Consider the following 14,456-nt stretch of genomic DNA (forward strand, 5'->3'; position numbering starts at 1 on the left):
TTCCTATATTTCCTTTAGCCAGGCTCTTGCCTCGCTAGGTCAACCTGTTCCTTGGAACTCTGAGAGCTTAGCGACTTAAAGGTCCTGAAAGAATTTCTCACCGTACTGTCTCCTCAGGGTGGTGGTTGGGGATAATAGTCTAAGTTCTCTTTAGACAGGTCCATGAATTGCCGTATAGGGTACCATCTCGGGTCTCCTTTCCTTACTCGACTTTTGTTTCCTTAGTATGAAATGTTTCATCCTACTCCCATAATTGGGGTCATCTTTTAATTTAAAATCCATTTTCCACTCCATTATGTCATGGGTTCCTTCTATCTTGATGGCGACCTCCCTGACTATCACGTCAGGGTTTGCTCTAAATCTATTCCTCAAACTAGCTTTCATCTAAGTCTCATCTTAAGCTCTTGAACTTTGGAACCCAAATTCTAGGAATACCTCATTATTCCCTTATCATCTTTCTCGTATTAACCTCTTATCTTTTGTTGGCTCTCTGCCTTCATTCATCACCTTTTTCTGGCACAATATGCTCTTTTCCAATAATTCGGTCTCTATTGCAATCTCAAACAGCTTTTCGGTACCGGCTCCGGTTACCTTCACTACTATTTCCATTTTCTCAAAATCTCTTATCAACTCTCCCAAAGACATTATCATCTTGAGTCTCTCCTTTTTACTAATGGCATCAGCCACCACATTGGCTTTCCCCGAATGATAAAGAATCTCCCAATCATAATTCTTGATTAGCTCTAACCGCCTCCTCTGGCGTATGTTGAGCTCTTTCTACGTAAAAGTACTAGAGCACTATGGTTAGGTAATTCTCGCACTTCTCTCCATACAAGTAGTGCCTCCAATCTTTAGGGTAAAACTATTGCCACGAGCCTAAGCTCATGGGCGGGGATATCGAATTTCATATTACCTTAATTGTCTTGACACGCGATTACCTTACTTGCTGCTAAGAAGCACCCTAAGCCCTTGTGCGAAGCGTCACTACACTCACAAAATCTCCTTTTCCATCCGGCAACGCCAGCATAGGGGCCATCACCAACCTCTGCTTCAGTTCTTGAAAGCTGTTCTCGCATTTCTCTGTCCATTCGAACTTCTCAGTCTTACGAGTAAGCCGCGTTAAAGGGGCTACTATCTTTACACTTGAACGAACCTCCGGTAGTGACCGGCCAATCCTACCTCTGGTAGTCGACCAACCATGGTCATCAATTCATCAGTGGTCCTTTATCCAATCCTGTCAGGATCCTCCATGGGATCCTCCTCAGCAACTATCCCTTCTAGGACAACATCCTCAACCGCTAATCCTCAATATCAACATCATCCGGTCCTGCATTAGGACACTCTATCGGATCCACAATCCGATCTCCAATTAGTAATAAAATCATCGCGATGTTGCTCCTCAACCTCAGGTTCGGAGTCCCGCTACCATATACGATAACGAACTACGCTCCTATTCACGATATTTATAAGGGTTCCCATAAGGGTTTTAACTGTCAGTGCTACGTTAGGTAGCCCGACTATGAACTTGGCAAGAGTTCTTATTATCTTAGTGAACTTATTATCTTAACGTCCCATCATCTCTGAGGTTTATAACGCTTGCTCTGATACCATTTCTGTAACACCCCCAGATCCGGGGTCGGGGATCCGGGTCGTCACGGTCTTTCTTTCCACAATATCACTTCACTTAATTAATAATAAATAACCTTATGCTGTGACCCCACACTAACACACACCACAACCCGTTATAGTCTCAGAGATGAAATTTAAATAAGTACAAGTCTTTGAATCCACAATTTAAAAGTTATTACAACCCAAAATGATTACTTGATAAATTTACAGTTAATTGCCATTATCTGCCACAAGTTATAATTATACATAATTGATTCTCAAAAGTAGATGGTCTGATCTACAATAGATCTACCTCTGCAGCTATAGCAGCTACAACATCAACGGGAAGACGCGGGACGCTTCCCACGCGCTTGCGCTGGGTCTGCTGGAGTCTGGCCATCTTTCCTAACTGTTGTTGTGTGATGAAGAAATAAAGCAAGGGTGAGCAGCAAGCCCACCAAAATAATATGTATAATGATTATAAATATGAGCCTACTCATAATACTCATGAAAGTCTTGGTCAAAAGAAATGAACCAAGTTTGATATCTTAATGCGATGAAGTCGCAAAATATTCAGTATATATACATATACTTTTCAAAATATTGGAAGTCCTCTTCCATGCATAATATACACAAAGTCCCATGTATAACTGTATAAAAAAATATCGTTGCAAGGTGATCTCATATATCTAACCTTGTCTCAACGTTTTTCTGAAAATCTTTGTCATTCATAAGACAATTATTAATTAGATATAAGTTTAAAAGATGAGGTTACCAAATACCCCAATATACTTATATCTTTCCCAATACTACTTGAACTACCACCGTTCAAGTTATAACCAGTTTCAAAGGTTCATCACATAGATGAGACTACAAGACAAGATTTGAATAGATTCAATCTTTGAATATCATTATAAATAATGAAGTTACGAGATACTTCATTAAGTCCCGATATATAAATATTTCATATATATCTCCCATACATTTCCTGAAAACCTCTGTCATGTAAAGTATGAACAGAGTTGCAATATCCAATGAATTTGGAAGGAAAAGAATTTTGGCATAAACCAGATATCTTGCTGATCAGGCAAAGATACCAATAAGTAACCTTTTCTACTAGTAGATGGATGAATCCCCCACCGTCATCACCCTGGCCACATAAGGACCTTGTGCTGGACCGCCACCCGGCCTCTTACGCGTTGATGGACTGCCACCCAGCCACTTACACTTTCATAGACCGTACCCCGGCCTGTCGCTTATGCCGACTCAATTAGATGGGCTTACTTCCCGAACATTGGGCAAGTAATCAATTCATTTACCAAAACTGCAACCTCGTTGCGAATATAAAATACACCACAGAGCCGGATTCCCCAGGTTTTGAGCGAGTATTTAAATCCCCTTAAAAAAGGAAGATCTTAAATATAAAAATGAGTTTTGGGATCCGCTCTGACTTTAAAAATCATTTTGAAGACTCGAAAACACTTTATAGAGTGTTTGGAGTAAAGCTGATTTAATGAAGTAAATCAGTCCCCAGAATATTTAGAAAATGACTGAATATTATTATTTAAATAATATTCCCATAAAGAATAATCTTTATAAAAAAATTGAAGTAGAAGTATTAAAACTTATACTTGAAACGAGTATTAAATAACCAAAGATATACTTATATGAAAGTATTATCTTTATTTGAATAATCAAAAATAAGTTTGATTATTAACACCTTATTCTTTAATAAATAAAGAATATATCTCAGCAAATAATCGGAGTCATAGATCCTCAAATGAATATTCAAATATTCATTCATTATAATAAAACTGAGTCATAAGCCCTCGAATGAATATTCAAATAATATTCAGATAATAAAATAAAAGGAGTCATAAGTCCTCGAATGAATATTCAAAATAATATTCAGATAATAAAATAAAAGGAGTCATAAGTCCTCGAATGAATATTCAAATAATATTCAAATTAAAAATAAAGGAGTCATACGCCTTCGAATAATATTCAAAATAATATTCAATAATAAAATAAAGTTAAAGTTATCGAATAAACCTTATTCGATTAATAGTTTTGAAAACTATGACCATATATATATATATATAAGTATATATATATATATCCATATATACAAAATCTACTCGGGATCCTCGACTCCCGGTTTTAGAAAATATTTTCACCTTTGGGTCCCTGTACTAAGGGTATATGCAAGTTACCGCTATCCTCTAGCATAAGTATTATCAACTGAACAAACAGATATATATTTCAAGAATATGAAACAGGCATGCATATATACCATATCACATGCTACAATATATCGCAAGAATTTGCTAAATAACCAATATGCATCTATCGCAAGATAATGCATATACAAGTGTATACATCACAACAACAGTAAAACGGATAGAATACTTGCCTGAGCGACTTGGGGGTGAGAAAGGCTCGGGACGAGTCTGGTAACCTATAAACAACAAGTAAGTTGGAATTAAACCAAAATCACTTGTAAATCTATACTTTAACTAACTTAGACTCTAACGCTTGTTTTGCGCTCACCGATTCGCTTAAGTCACTCGGGTACCCTCGGCTCCACCATTTTTAATAATTTAACCTTTACGAGTTTTAAAGCGATTCCTTCACGAATGTCTTACCAACTGCCTAACACACTTACCATAAATGTTTCATACATTAATTAACCCTTTTTGGTCTTTAACCTACATTTCAAAGTAAGGCGAGGGAAAAAGTTTCGTTCGCGAAACGCCGTTACTTGAAACGGTCGTTTCTCCTAAACCGTGCATCGGAATCGAATGAACTACATATCAAAACGAAGCTCGTAACATGAGCTATCTAAACATGGCAGTGGTCATAATCTAGCAGGGGGTTCTCGGGTCCTAATGTTATGCACAAAAACAGTCCAAAGAAAATCGGACGTTACGACGGCTATGTTTACGTGATTACCAATGTTTAAACTACTCCAATTAACCACCAACCAACTCATAACCATCAATACAACAAAACTTCACCTAAACCATACCACATCAGTCCATAATCCATAATCTCCAAGGTTTTCAACTCAAACAACCACAATCAAGACCTATGAACTATAATCAAGCTTCAATTACCAAAACACTTCCAAATCAAACCAAACTACTAATAATCACAATCCATGCTTCTCATTTCACAACACCAACCATTAAACTTACTAACAAATAAAGTAAAGGCTAGGGTTTGAAGTTTATACCTTCCTTAGGGAGGTTTTAAGTTGCTAGGAAGCCTTAGAGAGCCTCCTACAAGCTTGATCTTTCCAAAGAAATCAAGAACACAAAGTTAGGCTTTGAAGTTTCTAAAAGTCCGATTTAAAGAACTGTAAAAATGAGGGTCTTACCATGATTATTTGGACGAGACTTGTGAACAAGAGTTGTAGGCCATCTCAATACCTTTCCAATGAGCTATAGAACACAATATTTGAGTGAGAAATGAAGGAGATACGGCAGTTTTAGTGTTCTGATTCTGTTTTGGCCGAGAGCATGAAGAACAATGCCTTGGTTTCTTTTTGATTTTGATGAAAAATGATTTGCTTGGCTTGGTTGGTTTGATTTTTGTGTTTGTTTTAGTAAATTACCTAGTTGCCCTTGATTTTGTGTGGTTAAAAAGCCACCACATCTCCTTCCTTCCCATGTCATGCTTGTGTCATCCTCATGATGTCATCCTCCCCTCCTTGTCCTCTTTCTATTGGTTGGATGACATCATCCCCACTAATCCCCTTGATTAACTTCCTAATCGTTTGCCTAATGACCGCTGATCTGTTATACGGTTCGCTTAACTTTCGTTTTCGTTTATCGTTTGAGGGATCATACCCGGGATCTTATTACTTAGGTTCCCTTAACCTTTCTCAATATATTATATTCCTTTTATGATCCTCTCCTATAATCCTTTAATTTAAATCCTTTTTATCCTGTTACCTTTTTCTCAAATCTTTCCGTATCTAGTGTATTTCCGGGAAAAATCAAAGTGTTCGGATTTGGATTCTGACGATCTTTACATACACTTATATCCCATATAAAGTACTAATAAAATCTCAGAATATCCATATCAGAACCCCTACATAGTGTGGCATGAAAAGTTTTCTCATTCAGCAAAAACACTATTCATAAGGGTTTCAAAAATTTCCCAAAAATTGGGGTTATTACACGTGGAAACTAATTTGGTGCTTAATTGGGAGAAATGTCATTTTATGGTGCGTGAAGGCATTATCCTTGGGCATAAGGTCTCTAGCAAAGGTCTGGAGGTGGACAAGGCCAAGGTGGGAGTCATTGAAAATCTTCCCCCACCTAATTCAGTGAAAGGAATCCGTAGTTTTCTCGGTCATGCGGGTTTTTATCGATTCATCAAGGACTTTTCAAAGATATCTAAGCCGTTGTGCAATTTACTTGAGAAAGATGTGCCTTTCAAATTTGATGATGAATGTTTGGCAGCATTCGAGACTCTCAAGGAGAGTTTGATCACGGCACCAGTTATTACAGCACCAGATTGGACAGAACCGTTTGAGATGATGTGTGATGCGAGTGACTATGCGGTAGGTGCAGTTCTGGGACAGCGCAAGAAAAATCTCTTCCATGTGGTCTACTATGCGAGTAAGACTTTAAATGGGGCCCAATTGAACTACACCACTACTGAGAAGGAGCTTTTGGCTATAGTCTTTGGCTTTGAGAAATTTCGATCTTATCTGCTTGGTACGAAAGTGACAGTATTCACTGATCATGCAGCTATTCGCTATCTGGTTTCTAAGAAGGATTCGAAGCCGAGACTCATTCGTTGGGTGCTTTTACTTCAGGAATTTGAGTTAGAGATCAAAGATAGAAAAGGTACCGAGAATCAAGTAGCTGACCATCTCTCTAGGTTGGAGAATCCCGATTCTACTTCACAAGATAGGACGTTAATCAATGAATCTTTTCCGGATGAGCAGTTGTTTGCAATTCAGGAGGAAGAACCATGGTTTGCAGATATTGTAAACTATCTTGTCAGCAATATAATGCCTCCCAATTTGACATCCGCGCAAAAGAAGAAGTTTCTGCATGAGGTGAAGTGGTATATGTGGGATGAACCATATTTGTTTAGACAGGGAGCTGACCAGATCATCAGGAGATGTATCCCGTTCTGTGAGACGGAGGGGATATTACGAGACTGCCATTCCACGGTTTATGGTGGACACTATGGAGGTGAGAAAACGGCAGCTCGTATTCTGCAAGCAGGTTTTTTCTGGCCCACCTTGTTCAAGGATGCTCATCAGTTTGTTTTAAGGTGTGATCGTTGCCAAAGAGTGGGAAATTTGTCAAGGAAGGATGAGATGCCATTAAATGTGATGCTTGAAGTCGAGGTCTTTGATGTATGGGGAATCGATTTCATGGGGCCTTTTATCTCGTCTTGCAATAATCAGTACATTTGCTGGCAGTCGATTATGTCTCAAAATGGGTCGAAGTTAAAGCTTTACCAAAATGATGCAAAGGCAGTGCTAAATTTTCTTCATAAGCAAATTTTCACAAGGTTTGGAACACCTCGGGTAATCATAAGTGATGAAGGATCGCATTTTTGCAACCGTAAGTTCACTTCTATGATGCAGCGTTATAATGTGAATCATCGAGTAGCTACTGCCTATCATCCGCAAACAAATGGTCAAGCGGAAGTGTCTAACAGAGAGATAAAGCGCATTCTAGAGAAGGTTGTTTGTCCATCAAGGAAGGATTGGTCTTTAAAGCTCGATGAAGCTGTTTGGGCTTACAGAACAGCATACAAAACTCCACTTGGGATGTCACCGTTTCAGTTGGTGTACGGTAAGGGATGTCATCTACCGGCGGAGCTTGAGCATAAGGCCTACTGGGCATTGAAGAAATTGAACCTGGATTTAGATGCAGCTGGTAAGAAAAGAATGCTTCAGCTTAATGAACTTGATGAATTTCGACTTCAAGCGTACGAGAATAACAAAATGTATAAGGAAAAGGTGAAAGGTGGCACGATAGGAAGCTACATCCTAAGTTGTTTGTGCCAGGGCAACAAGTTCTGTTATTCAACTCTCGGCTCCGACTTTTTCCTGGGAAGTTGAAATCAAGGTGGTCTGGACCTTTTATTGTCAAAACTGTGTTTCCACATGGAGCGGTGGAAATTTTTGAGAATGATTCGGACCAAGCATTCAAGGTTAACGGTCAGCGGTTGAAGCACTACTATGGGGACATGGCAAACCGAGAGGTGGTTAGTGCCATTTTGTTGACTACGTGAGAAAGGACGGAACGTCAAGCTAATGACGAAAAAGAAGCGCTGCGTGGGAGGCAACCCATGAATTGTTGTTACAGGAACCCTTAGAAGTTAATAACCTATCCAAAAACACAAAAAAATCAAAAGAAAACAGGGGCTGAAAATTTTTTTTCCAGAGACCCTCTGCGCGCCCGCGCAGCTATGCTGAGCGGCCGCGCAGCTTGCTGCGCGCCCGCGCAGAAATGCTGAGCGGCCGCGCAGGGGTCGAGTTCCAGAAATTTTTTTACAGTTCAGAAAAAAAAAAAAAAACACAAAAACCCATTACAGCCCATAAACCCACGAATTCTTTTCCCATTACCCCATGATTTTATCCCTCAACCCCACTCCTAATCTAATTTAACCTACTCCACACCCTATATATACATACACCTATCCTACATATCTCCCACAACTTCCTACACTTAAACCCTCTCATAAACATCAAAAATCAGTTCTTACACACTTTTATTCACAAATCAATGGCACCCAAGAGAGCACGCACTATTGACAGCAGCAGCACAGTTCCTACTGCTGATTCATCAAGGGGTACTGCTGCAGGCCTCGGTTAACTGACAGAGCGCGGAGGAGGAGTACACTAGGCTGTTGGGGAAGCCGATTCTGAAGGAGAGGGGGTTTTTACCATCAGGGAGGGATGGTGAGTTGTTGCCCATGATTGCAGAGAAGGGGTGGATAGCTTTTTGTGAGTCACCCGAAGCAGTACCGATGAGTGTTGTTCGCGAGTTCTACGCGAACGCGAAGGCTGAAAAGAATGGGTTTTCTGTAGTTCGGGGCTGACGGTTGATTATCATCCTGCGGCGATTCGCCGAGTGATTGGACAGCGAGAGAGGAAGCCCGAGGAGGAGAACTGGAATGAAAAGACTGCTGAGGATTTTGACTTGGATTTGATTTGTGCGACTCTCTGTCGACCGGGCACAGTTTGGAACCGCAGTCCAGCCAATAATGAGTATCGTCACTTTCCGGCGATCGCCATGAACAGGTATGCCCGTGCATGGAACGCATTTATATGTGCTAATATTTTGCCTTCTTCACATGCACACGAGGTCACAGTTGAGAGAGCACAGTTGTTGTGGGGAATTCTGAATGAGGAATACTATGTGGACCTTGGTGAGTTTATCTACCAAGGAATTCTGAAGTTTTTGAGGGGAGCAAAGCATATGAACATCCCTTATGCATCCACGGTTACAAAGCTATGCCGTGCAGTAGGAGTGAACTGGCCGGCTCATGAGCAGTTGCAGTTGCCAGCAGCTCCTATAGATTCTGGCACTCTGAATGGGATGCAGGAGTGGACCGGTGGTGAGCCTGAGGAGCATGGGCTGGGTTATCGTCTTCCAGGAGGGCGTCCAGCACGAGGTGCTACTATGGCCAGGCCAGGGCGTGGTGAGGCTAGTTCTTCGAGAGCTCAGGAGGGTGCTGGGATGGGTGATGCCCAGTATAGGAGGCTTTCACGGCGGATGGATGCCATGTATGAGACGCAGAGCAGGTTTGCTCAGGAGCTCACCCTTGCGTTAGGGACTGCTTTTCGAGGCCTTGGAGCTGATATCCAGTGGCCAGTTTTTGGTGAGGACTCTGCATACCCGCCGCCTGATACTCCACCCACTGAGGGTGATGATGATGATGACTCCGAGTAGGTATACCCTGTGTTCCTTTCTACTACCTTCACTGGGGACAGTGAAGATTTTAAGTTTGGGGGTGGTAGTTAAGGAATATTTTGTGTGTCATATAGTTGCATATTCATGATAGTTAGTTCATATAGTTGCATAATTTTTGCCATATAGTTTTTTTTATATAGCTTTATTTGTTGTCATATCATATAGCTCATGCATATACCATGATCCCTTTTGCAATGATTTATCGACTGAATTGTGATATTGATGCGAGTGTAGTGATAGCATTAAAGTGATATTAAGTTGTGTAGGTTGATATGCATGCTAGAAGCACTTGTATTGTCACTAAGTCTTAGAGAATGCTGAAGGACTAGATTGTTGTTATGATCTGATTATTTTCGAGGATAATCTATTTATTATGCTTAGAATTTGATAATAGGTTCTTAGTGGTAAAGGCATGAAAAAGAAAAAAAATGGAGTAAAAATGGAATTTGTTGCTAGTTGTGGCTAGGCGTCAAATGGCTAGTAGCCGGCTCGCATGTTATGCGAGTAGTCTAGGGTTGAGCAAGATGGAGCGAAACGCACTTGCTCAGAAAAAAAAAAAAAATTTGCGTAATTGATCAAGAGTGGGCTCTTTGGTATTCGAGTTATTAAGTTCTTAGGGGACTTTGTGCCTAGTGACCTAAGGCTTTTAGAGTCTGGGATCCGCTAACCTAACGCTCGTTACATGGATACCATTGTATAAGTCTTTTGTGGACCTCACTCATGCACGGTCAAATAAGCATTTGAGTTGTAAATAAAAAGCACGATTCCGTAGTAAGCTCCAAAGTTCTTGTAGTGTTGTATATCACTTTGTGCCTAGAATTTTTATTCTTTGTATAATCGTAGGATTGCCTTGAGGAAGTCTAGTCATAGTAATTGGTCTAGTTCCGAAGCATATCTGTTAAGCATTTGCACACACCACGTTTCTGGCGGTATGTCCGTTTGCATGAGTTTATTGATCTTTAGTGTCTAACTGCATTCGTTGAGACGTGACAATTTGGTTGGTTAATTGTAGTAAGGGGGATCGTTGCATTTTCATATAGATTGCATTCATGCATATTTTTATTTGTTTTTGAGTCTGTGACGCTTGAGGACAAGCATCGATTTAAGTTTGGGGTGTGATAAGTGGCATTTTATACCACTTAGAACGTCTTAAAATGGCTTAAATTGGTGTCTTGAAATCAAGTATTTTGTGTATTTGATGCGTTTTTCTAGTGTTTATGCATTTCAGGGTATTAGTTGCATTTCGGAGGAGGAATCATCAAGAATAAGCCTTGGCATGTGTTCACCATTGCGAGAGGAAAAGAACGGGCAGATTACGGCGAAGAAACGGAGCAAACCTGGAATTTTCCAGTAGGGTCCTGCGCGCCCGCGCAGCAATGCTGAGCGGCCGCAGCAGCCTTGCGCGCCCGCGCAGAAATGCTGAGCGGCCGCGCAGGGTCGGGGAAAATATATTATTTTAGACTTCTACTTCTGTTTGGCTTCCAACTTCTATGTAATCTGAGTTTTATGGGACTATTATATAAGTAGATTTGAGACGTTTTTCACAGAGATTAAGAGGGATTATGTTTTAGATTGTGTTTTGCAAGAAGCGAAGGAGATAAGGAAGAACCGATTTAGCACACAGCAACGAAGAGGAAGCATATATTCTTGTGATTCTTGTTTCGTTGTAACGTTGGATGCTAGTTTTCTTGCTTTGACTTATTTACTCTTGTGACGTACTCTGTTTTAATATAATTAGTTTAGTTGTTATTTTCTTGTGTTGTTTATCATGATTTCATATGAACCCATGATGGCGATAAGTTCTATTATGGGCTAATCGTGATCATGGGGTTGCAACGGATTTATTATGGAATTCTTTAGTTAATTGTTTAATACTTTAGTGTGTGATGATTGCATGATATCTAGTATTGGTTGTGCGTATTCGTCTTATGTGCGTCGCGAACATATAAGATAGGGTGTTAATCTCTTGTGAAGCGACGGTGGATCTTGAGATTTAGAACTTGCCATGCTAGCATAGGTTCATGTACGTTGTGCATGATTAGTGGGTAACTCTAACAGTTTTATTTGCCCTATGTAATCAAAAGGAATAACTTGTGCTTAAATCGTTGTGTTGTCAATTTCTGTAGACATATAGGAACTCAACATAATTGATGACTATTCAACTTCTATCTTAATTGTGGATGTTTGGTAGAATGGTATTAGTACAATGAAAGTTGGCTTTTATCAGTTTTGTGTTATTCGATTAATATCATCACTGTCACATGCTAAAGGTAATAACTATGGCTATAGAAGGAAGTAATAATGAAGTTGTGATCTCATGAGTGTTTTATTATTGATAAATTGAAGTGTTAGTTAAGTGGTTAATTAAGTAGTTAATTATAGTTAATATTTAATCAACAATTTTAAGTGTTATTATCTTAACATTGAGAAGTAATCATACATTGGTGAGTGAGTTAAATTAGACAATAACTTAGTCTGAGTCTCTGAGGGAACGAACTAGAAAGTATTCTATATTACTTGCGAACGCGTATACTTGCGTGAATATTAGTGCGTGATTTCGCCCTAACAATGATTGCATGATATCTAGTATTGGTTGTGCGTATTCGTCTTATGTGTGTCGCGAACACATAAGATAGGGTGTTAATCTCTTGTGAAGCGACGGTGGATCTTGAGATTTAGAACTTGCCATGCTAGCATAGGTTCATGTACATTGTGCATGATTAGTGGGTAACTCTAACAGTTTTATTTGCCCTATGTAATCAAAAGGAATAACTTGTGCTTAAATCGTTGTGTTGTCAATTTCTGTAGACATATAGGAACTCAACATAATTGATGACTATTCAACTTCTATCTTGATTGTGGATGTTTGGTAGAATGGTATTAGTACAATGAAAGTTGGCTTTTATCAGTTTCGTGTTATTCGATTAATATCATCACTGTCACATGTTAAAGGTAATAACTATGGCTATAGAAGGAAGTAAATGAAGTTGTGATCTCATGAGTGTTTTATTATTGATAAATTGAAGTGTTAGTTAAGTGGTTAATTAAGTAGTTAATTATAGTTAATATTTAATCAACAATTTTAAGTGTTATCTTAACATTGAGAAGTAATCATACATTGGTGAGTGAGTTTAATTAGACAATAACTTAGTCTGAGTCTCTGAGGGAACGAACTAGAAAGTATTCTATATTACTTGGGAACGCGTATACTTGCGTGAATATTAGTGCGTGATTTCGCCCTAACAAGTTTTTGGCGCCGCTGCCGGGGACTCGGCGTATTTGTTTAGTTTATGTACTTACCATCATTGGTCATTAGGACTCAGTGATTAGGACGTAGTAGTTAATTACTCTTTTCGGTTGTGTTTCAGGTACTTTAGCAAGCGTTTATGCAAACTCGTTCTCGTGCTCGCAAGAGGACCTTAGATACAGCTGAAGGAAAAGACGAAATTATTGATACTCCGGAGAAGTTAGATTTTGAGGATTCGGATTCAGGAACTGAGCAGAAAGAACCAGTAAACATGGGAGATCGTATTGTTCAAGCTGATCCAGCTCTTATGGATTTTTCTCGGCCTAAAATTGATGACATTCAGTCAAGCATCCTTCATCCGGCTATTCAAGCTAACACCTTTAAAATCAAGCTGGGCACTATTCAGATAGTGCAGAATTCTGTTTCTTTTGGAGGAGCGGCAACTGAAGACCCCAACATGCACATAAGGAATTTTGTCGAGATCTGTAGCACTTTTAAGTATAATGGCATGACTGATGAGGCTATCAAGTTGAGGCTTTTCCCATTCTCACTGAGGGATAAGGCTAAAGACTGGTTACATTCTGAACCAGCTGGGTCCATCACTACGTGGCAAGATCTTGCGCAAAAGTTTCTGGTGAAGTTTTATCCAATGGCAAAGACTGCTGCTATGAGGAGTGCTCTTACTCAGTTTGCGCAGCAACCTACAGAATCTATATGCGAGGCTTGGGAACGCTACAAGGAAATGTTGAGAAAATGTCCACATCATGGAATGCCGGATTGGATGGTAATCACTGGTTTTTATAATGGTTTGGGGGCCCAATCTCGGCCCATGCTCGATGCAGCAGCTGGAGGCGCCTTATGGGCTAAAAGCTATACTGAGGCGTTTAATCTTATCGAGACGATGGCTGCAAATGAGCATCAAAACCCAACTCAGAGGATGACGTCAGGCAAGGTAGCAGGAATTCTGGAAGTTGATGCAGCCACCGCTATTGCAGCCCAGCTCCAAGCGCTATCAATGAAGGTTGATTCTTTGGCTACGTATGGAGTTAATCAAATAGCTATGGTTTGTGAGCTTTGTGCAGGTTCTCATGCTACGGATCAGTGTTCTCTTGTCAACGAATCTGTTCAGTATGTGAATAATTATCAGCGACAACAGCAGCCTGTGCCAGCAACCTATCATCCTAACAACAGAAATCATCCAAATTTCAGCTGGGGGAATAATCAGAATGCTATTCAGCCACCATATCAGCAAGGAGTGAGTAAACAGTTTAACCCACCTGGATTCCAGCAACCACAGCAGTACGCTACAAGGCAATCATATCCTCAACAGGGAAGTGCAGCTGCACCTACTAGTGCTGATTTTGAGGAACTTAAGCTGTTGTGCAAGAGTCAGGCGGTTTCTATCAAGACCTTGGAAAATCAAATCGGTCAATTAGCCAATGCAGTGCTCAATCGTCAACCTGGCACTCTTCCCAGTGACACGGAAGTACCAGGCAGGAAGGAAGCTAAAGAGCAAGTCAAGGCTATTACCTTAAGGTCTGGAAAAGTAGCTGATGCTGAAAAGGCAAAAGAAGTCGAAGCTGAAGTTAGAGATGAAAAATCTAAGCAAAGGAGAAAGTGGCGGAACCAAGGAAGACTACTGTTGAACA

General features: G+C 40.1%; 1 non-coding gene across 1 annotated transcript; it reads right to left on the minus strand.

The window, feature by feature from the left end:
- Positions 1–13,471: 13,471 nt before the first annotated feature.
- LOC141703976 (small nucleolar RNA R71) lies at positions 13,472–13,578 on the minus strand. The gene has a single exon (XR_012567773.1). It is a non-coding gene; the product is annotated as a small nucleolar RNA R71 (small nucleolar RNA).
- Between the last annotated feature and the right edge of the window lie 878 nt (positions 13,579–14,456).

The sequence above is a fragment of the Apium graveolens genome, unplaced genomic scaffold (genome assembly GCF_009905375.1).
Source record: "Apium graveolens cultivar Ventura unplaced genomic scaffold, ASM990537v1 ctg727, whole genome shotgun sequence".
NCBI lineage: Eukaryota > Viridiplantae > Streptophyta > Magnoliopsida > Apiales > Apiaceae > Apium > Apium graveolens.